The sequence below is a fragment of the Heterocephalus glaber genome, unplaced genomic scaffold (assembly GCF_053883595.1).
Source record: "Heterocephalus glaber isolate CG9 unplaced genomic scaffold, H.glaber_assembly_v1.0 deba00001509, whole genome shotgun sequence".
NCBI lineage: Eukaryota > Metazoa > Chordata > Mammalia > Rodentia > Bathyergidae > Heterocephalus > Heterocephalus glaber.
Window position 1 is genome coordinate 50,505,432 of NW_028258325.1, and position 17,249 is coordinate 50,522,680.

The following is a 17,249-nucleotide window of genomic DNA, read 5'->3' on the forward strand; positions in this document are numbered from 1 at the left end:
GATTAAGGTCTCATTTCTAGAAATAGTACTAATGAAAAGCTGTTCTGAGTACTGAATTTAAAAAAAATATGACAAGGTAGCTATTCATTCTTGCTAGTGGTTCTATAGAAGCCTTATTCATTTCCTCATTCAATTTTCTTTGGCCTTTTATCCATTCTTTTATCAAGTAGCTTACTGGGAAAATATTCTATTCATTGGAAATGCAGAGGCGAACAAAAAGAAAAAAGCCTTGGGATCATTCTTGTGGGCTAGATGGACAATATAAATGATTGAGTGAATGAATGAATGAATGAATAAATAGTAGTTAAAATAAAAGAATGTAAGATAAGAGTAGAGTCAAACTTTTATCCATTTTATACTACCAAAATTCTTATTCTTCATCTTCTCTAAGCAGTGTATGACTGAGTTTATTGCTTGATTCTCTTTCAACAGTTTCTGCACTTGGCTTCCTTGATATCAAATCTGCTACTGTATGGTTTGCTCCTTCTAGGTTTTCTTTGCAGGTTTCTTCTTTCCTTCTTGACCTCTTTGGATAATAATGCTCAGAGCTCAGGTTTTACACATTTTTCTTCTCTCCACATTATTCTCTTAGTGATCTCATGCACTACTACACCATAAAAATGATTTATTTCTGGATGACTTTCAAATCCATATCCCCAGTTTTGCCTTGTCTCTCAAAATTCAGATCTATCCATCTTGACATCTGCACTCATATATCTAATAGCACTGTGGAGATAACGATTTCAAAACTCAGCTTCCATCATTCTTCCTTGCTATCAATCAAGATGAGCTATAAGATGCTGCAGTAGTGAAGCTTACTTGTCTAGCATAACAAAAGGTCATTTCTGGCTTTTGTACATCTCTAATGTAGTAGGGCCAGGGGCTAGAATAATCATAGCTACTCACATGCATGGACACAGCTCAAGAGCAACTTATGAACAAGTCTGAAAAAGGCTATATGTGTTGGTAGTATCAAGCTCAAGCTCTTGATTTCTACTTGAAAATGGCACCCGTCTCCTTTTATTGTTTAAAACAAATCACATTGACATACCTGAGTTTTAAAAGTGCAGAGAAGTAGAATTATGTTACTTTCTCCAAAGGAGACCTTGAATGTTTGAGAATGCCCCAAATACAATCCAGCCAGACCCCCTCCCTTGCCCTGTTCTTAACACAGTTCATCTCAGGAAATGACATTACTTCCTTTTCATTACTTGACATAATTATTTATCTACTCTAATATTTTTTTGAAGGCCTCCTTTCTGTCTACTAGCAATTCTATTGATTCTATCTTCCATGCATATTTATTTTCTCTCCTACCTCCAGCAGCTCCTGTTTGATTACTGCAAGAGCCTTGTAAGGGATCTTTGAGCTACTGTCATGTTCTGCTTTATTGTGTTCTTGATTAACAAAGAAATAAAACATTCAGTTAAAATCCTAACTTTAATCATACTAATTCTCTATTCAGAACTCCTTCAAAGTAACCAAATTCACTGTCACTCTGGTCTCTAGAACCCTGCATAATTCAAACCCATGCTTTCTTACTTCATCAGTACTCTCCCTTCAATCTTTGCTGTAGCTGCAGTGGCCTGCTCTACAATTCTGCCTCAAGTGTGTTGGATTCCCACCTCAGAGCTCACTGATTGTGTTCTCCTCTTCTAGGGAGCACTTTGATCATTACCTTGCATGGCTTACTGCCTCATCTTCTCCAAGTCTTGGCCCTAATGTCATTTTACAATGAGGGCTTCCCTGGCTGCCAAATATTTCCTATACTTCCACATCTGTTCTTCTATGCTCACTAACATATTATATATTTCCTTTTTGATCTTTTATAGTGTTTATCTCTGCTTCAGAATTTAAGTTCTATGAAGGCAGGAAATTTTGAATGAGTGTCCAGATAAGTTTTTCATGTCTAGTATGTGTCCAAATAATATGCGTTCAATAAAATAATTTAAAATTAAAGAAAACAGGTGAACAGTAATAGATAGTGCTACTTAGTAAGATGGTCCTGGAAAGCCTTTCTTAAGTACAGTACATGATACATAAGCAAAAACTTGACTGAGTAAAATGTGAATATGTCTAGAGGATGAGACTTCCAGGCCAAGGAAACTGAAATGCATAAGCCACGAGGCAGGGATGTGCTTTTTGGAAGTAGATACTGGCAAGTGTGATTACAGTTTGAAAGAAGGGCAGTAGTAGGAGATTTGGCCATGGTTGTAGCCAGAGTACAGCACCATCATAGATTTTCAGGCCATGATAGTTAAGGAAATTGCATTTTAATTCTATGGATTTGACAACTAAGTGTCTGGCCTGTCATAGAAGATAGCAATATAATAGTGAGCAGCATTTTCTAGGCACTATCCTACTAAAAATCTAACTGGGAAAATATACTTTAATGAGACAAACCACATGAATAAAGGTGAATTGCAACCATATTGTAACATCATCATAGTAAACTTCATTTTCTATGATGCCTGTAATCATCGACAAGATCTTTCAGAAGTATTATAAATATAACATCCCAACTTTGTAATTACCTGAGTTCTTGACTTTGAAAGAGTTAATTGACCTCTTAGTGTTTCTGTATCTGTCTACATGTTTCAGTACAATATTTTCACAGTGATATAATGTGAAATGAAGTATTAGAATTATATTTAGAAATCTGAAAAGAAAACTACTACATATAACTATATATGACTATTTTCACATTTTGCCCATTAAGTTGAAAGATGATTTTGCTTATTTTTCTCCACTTAAATCCTCTTTCCTTTCACTTTCTTTCCTAATGATGCCATTATTCCCTTTAATTCTCCTCCTTTCTTTAACTTTATAGCTCTATGTAATCCAAATATCTTCTACAACTAACCTTTTCCACCTTTTTTTTGAGAGTTCAATATTAAATTTTTATGAAATTATACAAATTGTATTTTACTACATAAAATTATAATGGTGAGATGGAGAAAACACTTCCAATTAAGTATTTGAAACAATTTCTCTTTTTTCTTCTGAAAAGGCATCATCTGTCTTCTGCCGCTTAACAGGTGGATCTTCATGATCCTCTAGTTTGATGGTCTGGTTCTTGTAGAGTACAGCAGCTGGGATCTTGGTCATCATGTTCTCTTCTCCAGATAGCAGTTCCATTTCAAAATTTCAGTACGTATTATCAATATTATTGATTTTATTTACTGCTGAGGTGATTCCTGGATTTTTGTCAATCATAACTTGCCCAATTAAATGCTTGAATGGTAGCTGATGATCTCGAAGGTTCAGGTGTGCAATATGTCCTACTCTGCTAAACCCTGAAATCACATCTTGACCTTTTCTGACTTAAAGTTTTCATAAGTTAGTTCCAAATTATATTTAAATATCTGTGGACTGACATTAAGCTGATTTAAAATACTAAGTTCTGCTTTTTCAAAGGAATCATGAGTAAGTATTTTATAGGGATCCAACATAATCTACATTTGGCATCTTCTGGATCTTCAACCACATGCTTTATTCCTGGGCACTGCAGTGCTACTCTTCCAAGGGATCGCATCAATCTGTTGACTATTTCTTTCCTCACTTTAAGAACTGGAATGGTAACTGTCTTTTTAAAAGCTGTCTTATCAAGTTTTGTCATTCCTCGAACATCAGAGGGTGGTGAAAACAGTTCAGAGTCACTTTTATTTGTTTCCATTTCTGGCATGGTTGAGAATCTTTTTCTTTGACCCAACAAGAAAATATAAGGTGCTTTCCTAAGCTTCTGTGTAAGTGCTGTCCATGCTAGTGGAATCAACAATTCGGATTCAGTTGGGTTACAACTTTCTACTTTCAAAAGTCTTGAGAATCCAAATGGCCTCCATAAGATTCTCGTGCTCTAGTGCGGTTCAAAAATGGATGGTAGTTGACCTTTCCACCTTTTAAAAATATTTTCTTGCTTCACTCCTTTGGTGTGTGTTTGTTTGTTTGTTTTTGACAGGGTCTCACTGCATTGTCTATGCTGGCTTTGAACTTCAAATCCTCCTGTCCCAGACTTCTGAGAAGCTGGGATTACAGGCAGTCACCAACATGCCAGGCTCCTCCCTATTTCAAAGGAGAGTACCCTTAGGCCAGTGTTCTCCAAAAATCAGGAAAAATTTTCCACTGGCTTTATAAAATATCGAATTATATTTAATTTTGATATAAAATAAGACCAATATATAAATTTACTAATACAAAAATACTAATTTTATTTAATAACATTAAATGACAATAATACATTATGTAAATTTATATATATATGTATATATACATATGTTAGGGGCCCTTGTTTTTAAAAAGCAAGCAACCAACTAAAAACAAAAACTGATAGTTTCTTGTGTATCTAACAGTAAAACTTTTTATACCTGTGGCCATGAACACAATGTTCAGTCCTATTTTTGTCTGTCTTTTCCTTCATGGGGAACACTCTCCATTACAAAACTTAATTTCTACTTCTACCTTTAGTTACTTTTTGTTTGTTTTGGTTTTGCATTCAACCACTGAGCTATACACTCTGCCCCATAATCTCATTACTCTTAATAATGACTAGGATTCCTTTAAAAAATTAGTAAAAACCACATTTACTCTTATTATATGAAACTTTTCATACAAGTACAAAAGTGAGTTACTATTATCCTTATTTTTATAAATGAAGAAACTTAATGTCTGAGCAGTTAAGTAAATTAAATAGCCATAATAGTAAAGGATTATGCCCATTTAGTTGACTTTTCTATCTTCAACTTTCAGAAAAGTTACAGGTATGGAATAGGTCAACCATAAAATTATTTTTCAAATGAATCACCATGCTAGTATCTAAATGCAGTCTTCTAGACACCCAAATTTCATTTTCTCTTGGAGTATATACTAAGTTATTTACATCTTATTCTGTTAAAAAAAAAAAAAAAGGAGGGCTGAGTATTTAGCTCAGTGGTTCCTCTGCCTGCCTTGCAAACCCAAGGTCCTGAGTTCAATCCCTGGTACCAAAAAAAAGGAGGGTATATTTGATAAGTTTGGAATAGGATTATGAAAACAATTCCTTTAACAATAGCATCCAAAAAAATGAAATATCTAGGAATCAATCTAACAAAAGAAACAAAAGGCCTCTACACTGAAAACTACAGCACTCTGAAAAGGAGATTAAGGAGGATATAAAAAAATGGAAAGACATCCCTTGTTCCAGGGGTAGGAAGAATCAATATAGTGAAAGTGGCCATACTTCCAAAACTACTATATAGATTTAAGGCAATGCCGATTGAAATTCCAACAATATACTTCACAGAACTAGAGAAAAAAATCCAAAACTTGATTTGGAACCAGAAGAGACCTAGAAGAGCAAAAGCAATTCTAGGCAACAGAGACATGGCTGGCGGTATCACAATTCCCAACTTGAAACTGTACTACAAAGCTACTGTGATAAAAACAGCATGGTCCTGGCAAAGGAACAGACCTGAGGATCAGTGGAATAGATTAGAAGGTCCAGAAACAACACCAGACATGTTCAGCCACCTCATCTTTGACAAAGGACCCAACCACCCTCATTGGAGGAAAGATAATCTATTTAATAAATGGTGTTGGAAAAACTGGATTTCAACCTGCCAAAGATTAAAACTAGACCCATACCTATCACCATGCACTAAACTAAAATTGAAGTGGATTAAAGATCTAAACATTAAGACAGAAACAATAAACTTGCTAGAAGATAAATTAGGTAGAACTCTTGAAGACATTGGCATAGGAAATGACTTTATGAACAAATCCTCAGTAGCACGGGAGCTTGCACAAAGAATCAACAACTGGGATCTCATCTTATTAAAAAGCTTCTGCACTGCAAAAGAAACCACCAACAGAGCTATGAGACAACCTACAATGTGGGAAAAAAAATTTATCAGCTGCACCTTAGACAAAAGACTGCTATCTAGAATATATAAAAAAATGAAAAAAATCAGACCCCCCCAAATTCAAAGGCCCAATTCAAAAATGGGCATCTGAAATGAACAGACATTTCTCAAAGAAGTAAAAGCACCAAACAAATATATGAAAAATTGTTCAGCATCACTGGTTATTCGAGAAATGCAGATGAAAACAACACTGAGATTCCACCTCACCCCACAAAGAATGGCTGTTATAAAGAAACCAATAACAAAATAGTGATGGAGGTGTGCGGAGAAAGGAACCCTTCTCCACTGTTGGTGGGAGTGCAGACTGGTGCAACCATTGTGAAAATCAGTATGGAGATACCTCAAAGAACTAGGACTAGAGGTCCCATTTGACCCAGCTATCCCTCTGCTGGGTATCTTCCCAAAAGAATTAAAAGAATCATACCACAGCGATATATGTGCACCCATGTTTATAGCAGCACAGTTTGTAATAGCTAAAGCTTGGAAACAGCCCAAGTGCCCATCAACTGGAAACTGGATAAAGAAGATGTGGTTCTTTCATAAAATGGAGTACTACTCAGCAATAAAGAACGAGAAACTAGAGACATTTATAGCTAAACGGATGCATATTGAGGCCATGCTCATAAGTGAAATAAATAGGACACACTTGTAAATACTGAATAGTTTCTCTAGTGTGAGAAACTGAAAGTTTAAATAAGGATTAAAATGATTAAAAGAAATAATTGACAATTTGAAATTGGAAGTAGGGGTAGTGGGAGGGGAAGGGGAAAGGAAAAATTATGAGAAAAGAAAAAAAATGGATACAAAGTCTATGTAAATAGGGAAGGGTGGAGGGGGTGAAAGGTGCACAGGTAATGGGGAAAAAAATAAGAACCAAGATACATCATGTACAGGTACAAGCACCGAATGATAAATGTAAATGTATTGTTTACCTAAAATGTACCAATAAAAGAATTTAAGGGGAAAAAAAGTTAGGAATAGGAGTTGGCAGTGGTATTTAGTCATTATACATTTAGCTGTGGGATCTGAATAATAAATTGTAGGGCCGGGGATTTAGCTCAGTGGTTTCTCCGTCTGCTGCGCAAGCTCAAGGACTCGAGTTTGATCCCCGGTACCCCCAAAAAAAAAATTTACCTGAATAATAAATTGTAGCACAGAGTGGCATCCTGAAAACACTTTAATAATGATGCTGATAATCATTAATATACTAATCATTTATTCTAAGTAGTATCTATGCATTTATATACGTATGTATAATGTCATTTTACTGCTCTCCACATTTTTTAGCAATAAGTATCATTTACTAAGTTGTTCAAGATGAAATAGACTCTGAATGACTGCCAAAAGTTTTGACCTGGCCTGCCTGATTTCAAAGGCTTTGTGATGAACACTTCAGAGAGTGTTTTTTTAGTTCAGGTGAGAGATGATGAAGCTAAGTATTAAAATATGTGAGAAAAGAAGAAAATTGACCAAAAAGGTAAGTCGGTGATATAATTTAGCAACATTTGAAGACTATTTATATATGGAAGTAAAAAATAATTATAAAAAGTGACTGTAATATTTTTAATGAAATAATAGTAACAGCATCGGCAGAGATCATAGAGGCAGAAAGACTGGGAGGATAAATGTAAGGTGGATAATGATTTAAAAGATATTTGCCAAAGCATTCATTCCTGGTGATGTGAAACATAGAGTGAGGCAGTTGGAGAGAAAAAGCGGCATTGAAGAAATGGAAGTGGAGAGCTCGGGTTATATTAATAGTTTGTATAAAGATGAAAGAGATATAAAATTGCTATTGCTTAAATAATTTGCTTATGTGAATAGGAAAATTATAAATCTTTATTCTGAAAGATTGTTTATAAGATATACTACCTTACAACTAGTGCAAAGGAAGTAAATGATCATGATCATGATTTGTTGATGATCATGATCCTTTTTTGAAGAAATATTTGCATTTTTTCAAAAAACATCTTGAGACAAATCTTCTCCCCAGCATACCCTGAATCCTAGTCTTAATTTTCTAGATCTGCAGTGATTAGGCTTAAATGTTTTAGACTGCAAAGTTAACTCAGTACTCATCTAGTGTGGTAGGTCGTGTCTCTGCAGCCATAAGAAGGAAAACCATACACCAAGGACAGTTTCCATCCACACTGGTGATGCCAGTGTCAGTGTGTCCTTCTCAGTCAAGTACACCACATCTCCTGGCTCTCTCTTCCCCACCTTGCCTCTTGCCCACCTGCCAAGGCCACAGTGTGCCCATTTAAAGAACACTCCACCAGGATTAGTTTGACAAAGCCAAAGCAAGGTAAAAAGGGAGAGTTTGTTTCATATGCAAATGAAGAAACAAAGGTAAGAAAATGGGCCTGATCCCTGAAAAACAGAACATGAAAATACTGTACATTTCGCCATTAGATCAGTGGGAGCCATAGTCTTCAAAAATCTTAAGGAACTAGTTTATTCCCACTTGAATAAATTCTTTCAATAAAACTACAGAAATTTAACTGCTGACTCTAAAACATCACTTTAGACTTTAAGAGCAGTCCTTGTAAAAATTGAATTAATATAGTAAAGGCAAAAATCTACCTTTACAATCAGTAACATTGCAGAAGAATAACAGAGAACTCAATAATCACAGTCTTCTTAACAGTGTGAATGAAACAGGGCTCAAATATGTGGTTATTCTACTTCCTTTAGGTCATTTTGCTACTTGTAACTATATTAGTTCCCCACCTTATTTTATAAGATCTTATGAATTCCACCAGCTAGGTGTGGCATAAATTTCTTAATAAAAGTAGAACACTGATTTGAGTAAAGTGTTAAAAATGCTAGATGGCTGAGGGTTGATCATCACTGCCTTTTCTTTGAGGAGGAAAATTTTTTTAAAAAAGCTCTTTTACAGTATTTGGAAACAACAGTTAACTCAGTGGCCAGTTATTAGAAATAAGTCACTGCTAAAATATAAATAAATAAATAAGTCACTGCTGCTTTTGTCATGTTGTCAGAATTAAATTTCACTAATGAAATGAATATCTATCACTTATTACAAAAGCACCACAGTTTTTATCTAGCGAAACACTCTGATGTAATTACAGTGCTTGTTATTTAACTGACAGCACTCAAGTTCACCAGAAGTACTCAGAAACACCGAACACACTGCTCCAAACCTGCAGATGTTCTCTTCTCAAGTTTTTACTTGCTGATTTCTTTTCCTCCTTTAGGCGTCGTTGGGCCTGACTGGCCTTCTTCTTTTATTGTATCACTTTATTTCATCTTTTTTGTTCATAGCACAATGTGGTTGCTGAAGAGATTAGCACTATTAAAAAGAAGCAAACTACTGTGAGCTAGAACAAGACAAAATGTGCCTTGAGGGAGTCTCCAGAATCAGAAAGATATCATCCACTGCAGGCACAAGTTTAAATCTTAGCCAGGCATGGTGGCACATGCCTGTTATCACAGCACTCTGAGAGGTTGAGGCAGGATTATCAAAAGTTCAAGCCCATCATAGCCAAATTAATGATTTAGTGAGAGTGGTCTCAAATTTTTAAAAAATAAAAATAATTTTTAAGAAGGACTGGACATGTAGCTCAGTGTGAAGGTCCTAGGTTAAACCCACAGTACCAGGAAAAAAAAAGTATAAATCTTTCATTTGAGAAATATCTTATTCACTTCCCCATATTTGGATGAAATACCAAACACTCACAATTTGAATGGGGAGAGGTTTGTTTTGGCTCCTACTTTAGAAGTTTCAGTCCCTGTTCTGCTCAAACATAGAAATTGCACAGTAGAAAGACCTGGGTAGAGGAAAACTACCCAGAGATGCACCCTTCCAGGTCATGCCCCCAGTGACAGTGTCTTCCTACCAGACTCCAGCTCCTAACAAGTCAGCTATACTATCCCATAATTCAGTCACCTTTTACAAGCCACACCCATGAATGCAGAAGGCACTTGGGGGACATCTAGATGTGAACCATAACAAGAAGAGACCCCTGAATCCCTGTGCTGCATAAGGAATTGGTTCTCCAGGATCTATTTCATTGTACTGAGCCAGCCAGGCACTCAGAGGTCATTGCAGTCACAACCCAAGGGAACTAGGCTACTGCTCCAGCTGGCAGCACACCTTGGTATTGTCTACATGATTCTGGTTGTGCAGGCATGCAGAATAAAAGAGGTAAGAGTCACAAGGGCTCCCACTCAGACTTCAGAGAAGGTCTGAGAAGCCAGGCAATGTGTCATCAAATCAGAGTCCTCCCTGGGAGCACCTCAGAAGACAGTGATTGAATCTATGAGTGAAGCTACAGCTTCAGTGGAGAACCCAGGAAGTTGTAGACATCAGAAACATGAACTATTGGCAGAGAAGTGTAGACAGTGAGCACAGTCAGCCCAAAAGACAGGGTGTGTGCACTGTAACCAGCAAAGCCATAGGAGTGGGCCTTCCCAATCCCTCAGAACTCACATCTCCCCAGCATGTGCCTTGGATGCTGTACATGGAGCTAAAGAATTTACTGTATGTCCTGCTGGGTTTTGGTCTGATTTGTTCTGTCCCCCATTCCTCCATTTTGGAATGGGAATATTGACCCTGTGCCACGTATCTTGGGAGTATATAACTTGCTTTTTTGAATTTTATAGGGATTGACAGCTAAGAGTTTGCCTTGAATCTCAGGGAAGACTTTGGATTTAGACTCTTGAGCAATGCTGGAACTGTTGAAATTTTAGGGAAGGAATTAGTGTATTTTTGGTGATATATGGAATAGTTATATCATGTTAGGTAAAATGATTCCATTGTTATTGATTGTATTTTGTAATTAAGTATGGTTTAAGGAGATCTGATTAAATTTCTAGTTGACAAAGGGGTGGTCCTGTGCTGGTTAATCTTGACTGTCAAGTTAAGCTGACTAAGAGTTTCCTATAAATGTGATAGGATTATGAAGTCACTAACTCCATAGTGGGCTAAATCATTGATGAGTTCAAAGCTGAATGGGCTGTCAAAAGGTAGAACCTAGTTGGGGAAGATGGGTCAGGAGGATGTGACCTTAGGGACTATACTGGTTCATACTGGTTCTTCGTTCTTTCCTCTCTGGCTTTTCTCCTGCTTTCAGTTTCCTAGATGATAGAAATTGAACAACCATCCTCTACCACACCCTTCCATCATAGCATTTCTGCCTTCAAGGCAGCTAACCATAGACCAAAACCTCTAAAACTATGAGCCAAAATAAAACTTTCCTTCATTTAGTTATGGGTGTCAGGTGCTTTATCCCAGTAATAGAAAACTGACCAATAATTATCTCCTAACAGTTTTGACTTTCACATCTAAAGACTGTATGTATTTTAATTTTCAGGTATATTTGTGGTATCTGACACAATCTCTTATGTTCAATCATTTTGAGTGGAAAGATATATAAAGATATTTTATATTAAGATTCTTTAATGGAGTTTAGTGTTCAAAGGCTATTACTTTTTGGTTTTTTGTTGCAGACTACAAGTTTAAAACAAGAAAGCAATTACTATAGCCTATTAGTAACTCACAGAATTTGAAGGATGTCCAGGAAACTAAACTTGATCCTAAACAGCCAAAGTGGCCCAACCAGAAAATAGACCCTCTGCTACCACCAGAACCCTCACTAATGCTACCATCTGTTATCCAGCAGTCATGAAAAGCAAAGGCTCAGACATCAGAAACCTCCTATCTGGTTATGCAGGAATAAAAGCCCTTTTGGCCTGTGTAGAAACAAAAATATATATGTTGTCAAGGATATGGTGTAAAAGAAACTTTCATACAATATTTATTTGAATATAAATTAGGAGAGCAGTTTTGAAGAGCCATATGGAGGTTCCTCAAAAAAAAAAATTATCATATGACCCTGCTATTCCACTTCTGGGAGCATATTCAAAAGAAATGAAATCATCATACCAAGAGATACCTGCATACCAAGGTTTATCATGGCACTGTTTACAATAGCTAAGATAAAGAACCAATCTAGGTACCCATCAACAGATGAATAGATAAAGAAATATGCATACTGGAGTATCACTGTCTGTAAAGAAGAATGAAATCCTACCATTTACATAAAAATGGGTGGCTCTAGAGGACATTGTGCTAAGGAAAATTAATCATACATAGAAGCACAAGAACCACATGTTTATTCTCTCAAATGGAGCTAAAAAAATGTTGATGTGAATGTAGAATACTAAAGATTAAAATCACTAAAGAGTGTGATTACTAAATATTAGGAAGAGCACAGATAAAAGATTAGATTTGAGTAATCCACACAGTGTGCATGTGTTAAAAATATTACACTGATCCCTATTTAAATGGATAATTACACATGTTCATCAAAAATAAAATGCACTGTTAAAAAGAAAAATCACTAGCCTTTTTTTCCTATAGTTCACTTGTTTTCATATTCTCATAGGTGTGTATCTATTTGATGAAAGCAAGTCCCATGTGAAATCCTAGATGCATTAGAATCTAAGAAATGTAGTCTTAATATTTTAGCCCATTTTAAAAAAAGCCATGTTATAGGGGAAACAAGGAGAGTTGAAGGAGCCAATCTATACTGTTTTACACAAAATCCATTTCTGAAGACAGTATAACTTAATCAGATTATAACAGTAAAGCTCGTATAGGTCAGGCACACTAAAACATAAGAGTGAGTATGCTCTCTATTGGTATCCTCTCAATCATCACAATCCTCTAAATCAGACAACATTAATAGTTACATCTTACCAATGTGGAAATAAGCCTTATCAAACTTCATGAAACTGCTATGCTAACAATTGGATTTAAACCCATCTATTGGACTTTAGACTTGAATGCCTAAAAACTTACCTGTATTCTTTTACTTTCATTATCAAATATTAAACAGCATAACAATTTAGCAATTATTTCCACATTATGTAGAAAATGGAGAGGCAAGGAGAATTCTTGGGATCATAGTAACAGTTTAAAAGAATTGATATAATTTTATATTTCATTTTCTACTCTCTTAGTTGTCATTTATTTTTGGATACAATTTTAAACTACCAATTAGTATCCACTTGTAAAGTCTCAAGTAGTCCCACATGATCCCAGAAAAAGAACTGTTGATGTTAGTTTGTCTTGTGGGAAACAGTCCAAAAGTATTCTTTTGGTCTACTTAAACTCAGTCATGCATAATTTAGTGGATAATCACTGGCGCCCTGATCAATAACTATCTGCCTACTCACTAATCCAGTAGAGGAGCTTCCATTTAACATGCAAAAGACTAGGAAGAGCCCTTGGCAATACTGAAATCTAGTTTGTTACTTTTACCCCCCTTTTCCAACTCTTCTTTTCCAAAGATCATACTGTTGCTCTGACAAAAGTTCAAACAAAAATGAATTTAAGGCATTTTTAAAAATACTTCTCTCTCAGTAAGAATTAAAGCTTATAAAGTGTAAATGAGAGTCTAAAAACATTAGATTAAGTAATTAATGACAAAATCAAAAATAACAACCTCTGCTTAAACTCTCCATGCCCCCTGTCTAAACAGTTCCCAAGACTAGCTGTGAATCCTGGACAACTCTTTGATACAGGCCATTAATTTTTAAAAAAACCTCCCACTGTGTGACAGGAAAGCAGGTTCCATGCATTTCATTTTAGTTTCAGCTAAAAAGTACACATTTGCTTTAAGTAGTCTTAAACACAAACAGAATCCTGGATACAATGGATTGAATACTTGTCCCCATCACATATGAAAATCCTCTTCCCCACTGTAATAGTATCAGGATATAGGTTACTGTGTCATGAGGGTGGATCCCTCCTGAATGGGATTAGTGCCCTTATCAAATAGAGCATAAAGAAAGTCCCCTAAAGCTTTTTCTACCATGTGAGAATTCAAAGAGAAGTCAGTAATCTGCAACCTGGAAGGGGCCATTCACTAGGACAGGGGCCTGCTGAAACCTTGACCGCAACCTTCCAGGCTGTAGAACTGTGAGGAATAACTTTCCATTTCTTATGAGGCATCCAATCTATGGCGCTCTGTTATAGCAGCCCAAATGAAGACACTGGGTTTCTAATCTAAGCTCTGATATCAATCAGCTCTTACCTTAAGTAACTTCATCTCTCTATGCCTTAAAGACAAATTATTTATGAAACAGGGAATGGGAATTAATGGCCTCTAAAATCCCAACAACTTCAGAAATTTATGAAACCATAGTACCTCTGATGTGCACTAAAGAATGATTCCAGGCCAGTGATGGTGGATTTACAGCATTTTATATATCCCAGTTTGACCAGTACAGTGTATGTTTATACTTGTCTTCATGCAATCAAACACTCCCACTCTCAAAACCACTCTGGTTTGGAAAATAAATTGTAAAAATAACCCTATAGGGCCAGGGATTTAGCCTAATGGTGCCACCACCTGCCCTGCAAACGCAAGGTCCTGAGTTCAATCCCCGGTACCAAAAAAAAAAAAAATCCTATATACGCAGGAAAGGTTCATTTTTGGTCAGGTGGTACATTTAAGTATCATGTAAAGTACTGATAAACACAATTTTTACACAAACAGAAGCAAATTACCATATTCTCAGACACATTTTCTACATCATGCCATTTTAGAAATGCAATGTGATTACTAAGAAGACATTTTTATAAGGATGACTTTTGGGGTATAAATTTCCCATGATATAGAGCTAATCTTATAAAAGAAATAAAATTATCTAGAGGCACAGATTTTAATAATATGTAGGAGCAAAAGAAAATTGTATAAAGGTTTATATTTATCGTAAGTATCCATGAATAAATTAATTTTTCTGAATCTTGTTTGAGGATCTTATATCCATGAAAATAATATTTTTATACATTTTAACTTATTCTGTTCAATTCATTCACTCAAGTAAAACCATTAAATACAAATATGTAGATATAACATATAATATCTTTATATAATATTCTTTTAATTCCATAGACTTTACTAATAGAGAGACTGAAATGAATTAAGACAATTCTGAGAAAAATAATATCCCGTGACTAAAAATAAATAATATATGAGATGATCAAGATTTTGCCTTTTATTAGCAGAAGTTACTTTCGTTCCCGTCTGTACTATTTAGAAGGCAATGGGCCACCTAGTTTCATGGTCTCCCAGGAACTGGGATTCTTTAAATAAAGATTAAACTAGATACCACAGCTGATTCCAATGTTTAAGAATATTTACTTCTATGTTTTTCCTAATTTTACAAATTCTATTCCCTTTAGATGTTAGCATCTCAAATGCTGTACATTTTATAATTTAAACTGGTAATTGAATAAAATCGTAACTAAGAATTAATTAAATCTCTGAAATGATCTGCTTCCTGTTGTTGAATAAGTCATACACTGGAAGAAATATCATCTCCAGGATGAGAAGATAGGCAGGAGAGAGCGTTTAGTCCGTTTTCACATTAGTAAGCAGGCCAGTTGAAATTACTCTCCAGACTTGATTTGGCCCAGAGCCACATGGCTGATACTGTTAATAGAGGAAACATCTGTTTACCCTAATGTGTTAGTTTACTGTGCTTGGAAGCCATCAGCACAAACTGCTGTGTGCAGGTATCACACACAGGAGAGAAAGTCCTTTTATCATTTGGAAATCAAAATTAGACAGAAAATTCTTGCATTTCATCCCCACATTAGCTATGCTGAAAAATTGAAGATAAAGAATTAGAAGCCGACCAGAACCACACAGTACTCTCATTAATTCTGAAGAAGTACTACCATTCCTTTAGTCTTCAGTGAAATTAGAAGATTTTAAACTCTTACACTATTGGCTAAAATGAAGCAACTAGCAGGAAAAACATAGACACTATATATAGTTAATCAGCAAATTCAACCAAATCACCTAAAAATAATTCTATGCCTTATGAAACAGCTTCAGAATGCCAGCATGAAAGTTTTCTTTTTGCATCTGACGTACTTGATTTACATATTTTACAGAGGCTGTGTCAAATCCACTCATCGTACTAAAATCCATCACCTCAAACAGATGAAACTGTGGAAATTCTATAAATGTGTGAGGAAAAGACTCCCCCTCAAAATTTGGTGAGGGCCTAACAAAGTCACAAACTTAGAAAAATATTATGTTCAAAGAAGTTCTCATGAAGGTCACAACATAAACAAACTCCTTCATTACCCTGGGTAATTATGCAAACCTTCATAAATAATTATTGGTTATTGAAGTACAAGGAAAACAAGTTTGAGTTTGTAGAAAGAAGGTCATTACTTAAATGTAGATGGAATCATTGCTTTGTGGGATAGGCTAATGAAAAATGTACTTGCTCACCACAGCAAGAAGCAGGGCATGAACTAAAGCCATAAAACTTTTATGGAGCTTCTCCACAGATACCACATTGCTTGCTTTGCCTTTACTTTTTGCAGTAAACTTGATAGGAAAAAGCTAAGAGTGGTACCAACATTTGAAAGGATTGTTCAAACTTGGGGCTGAAGAGCACAGTCTTTCAGACAGCTTTACTGACTGCAGGTAGGAGGTACAGCCACACTCAATGCAGTATTGCAAGTATGAAGTATAAATCAGGTTTCATAAATATGCCCATTTGTTGCACTCAATTGACTGTAAAATAATTCTGTTCTTCTGTGTAATTGTTGTGCTGTAGAAGCAAGCAGGACTTCTAAGCATTTAACAGAAAATGATTATGCGACCTGAATGAAAGCTATTTTTTCCCACCACCTTCTGTCAAGCAAAAAAACATTTTGTAACAATTTCGTTTTAAATGTATAAGGTTCAAGCCGCAGAGGGATTTGGGTGTTAGGCAGGGTTCTTTTCACACTTTTTTCTGTCTGTTCTCCTTGACCAACATTATAGACCCACAGCACAAATGCAACACATTTAGGAGCTCCTTATTCTCTGACAGCATTTTACTGACCGAAGAAAGGGTGAGATATTAATTTAGGGGAGTAAATATACAGTAGATAAAATATTTTGTTTGGCATTTGTGTTCTGCTATTTTTTTTTTTTTGGAACAATTGACGTCTTTATTACACTGGGTCATTTAGCTCATGTTCAAGATATGTCTTTCTATTTATTTTGATCTCTTTGGTTTCTTCTTTTTTTTTGCTCAAACTCTTTTATTGGTGCATTTTAGGTCTACAATACGTCTACATTTATCATTGGGTGCTTGTACCTGTACATGATGGATCTTGGTTCTTATTTTTTCCCCATTCCCTGTGCTCCCTTTCCCCCCTCCACCCTTCCCTATTTACAAAGACTTTGTTTTCAGTTTTGTCTTTTCTCATAATTTTTCCTGTGTTCTGCTTTTTATTTTAAACTTTTGCAGAAATTTAGCAGTTTATGTGCCAAAGACATTGGGGAACCTTTAAATATATTAATATATGAG

The 17,249-nt window shown here is 35.6% G+C and overlaps 1 pseudogene; it reads right to left on the reverse strand.

Annotated features, from left to right (window-relative positions):
- Positions 1 to 1,002: 1,002 nt before the first annotated feature.
- Positions 1,003 to 15,853, reverse strand: LOC147825169 (tRNA (guanine(37)-N(1))-methyltransferase pseudogene; annotated as a pseudogene).
- Between the last annotated feature and the right edge of the window lie 1,396 nt (positions 15,854 to 17,249).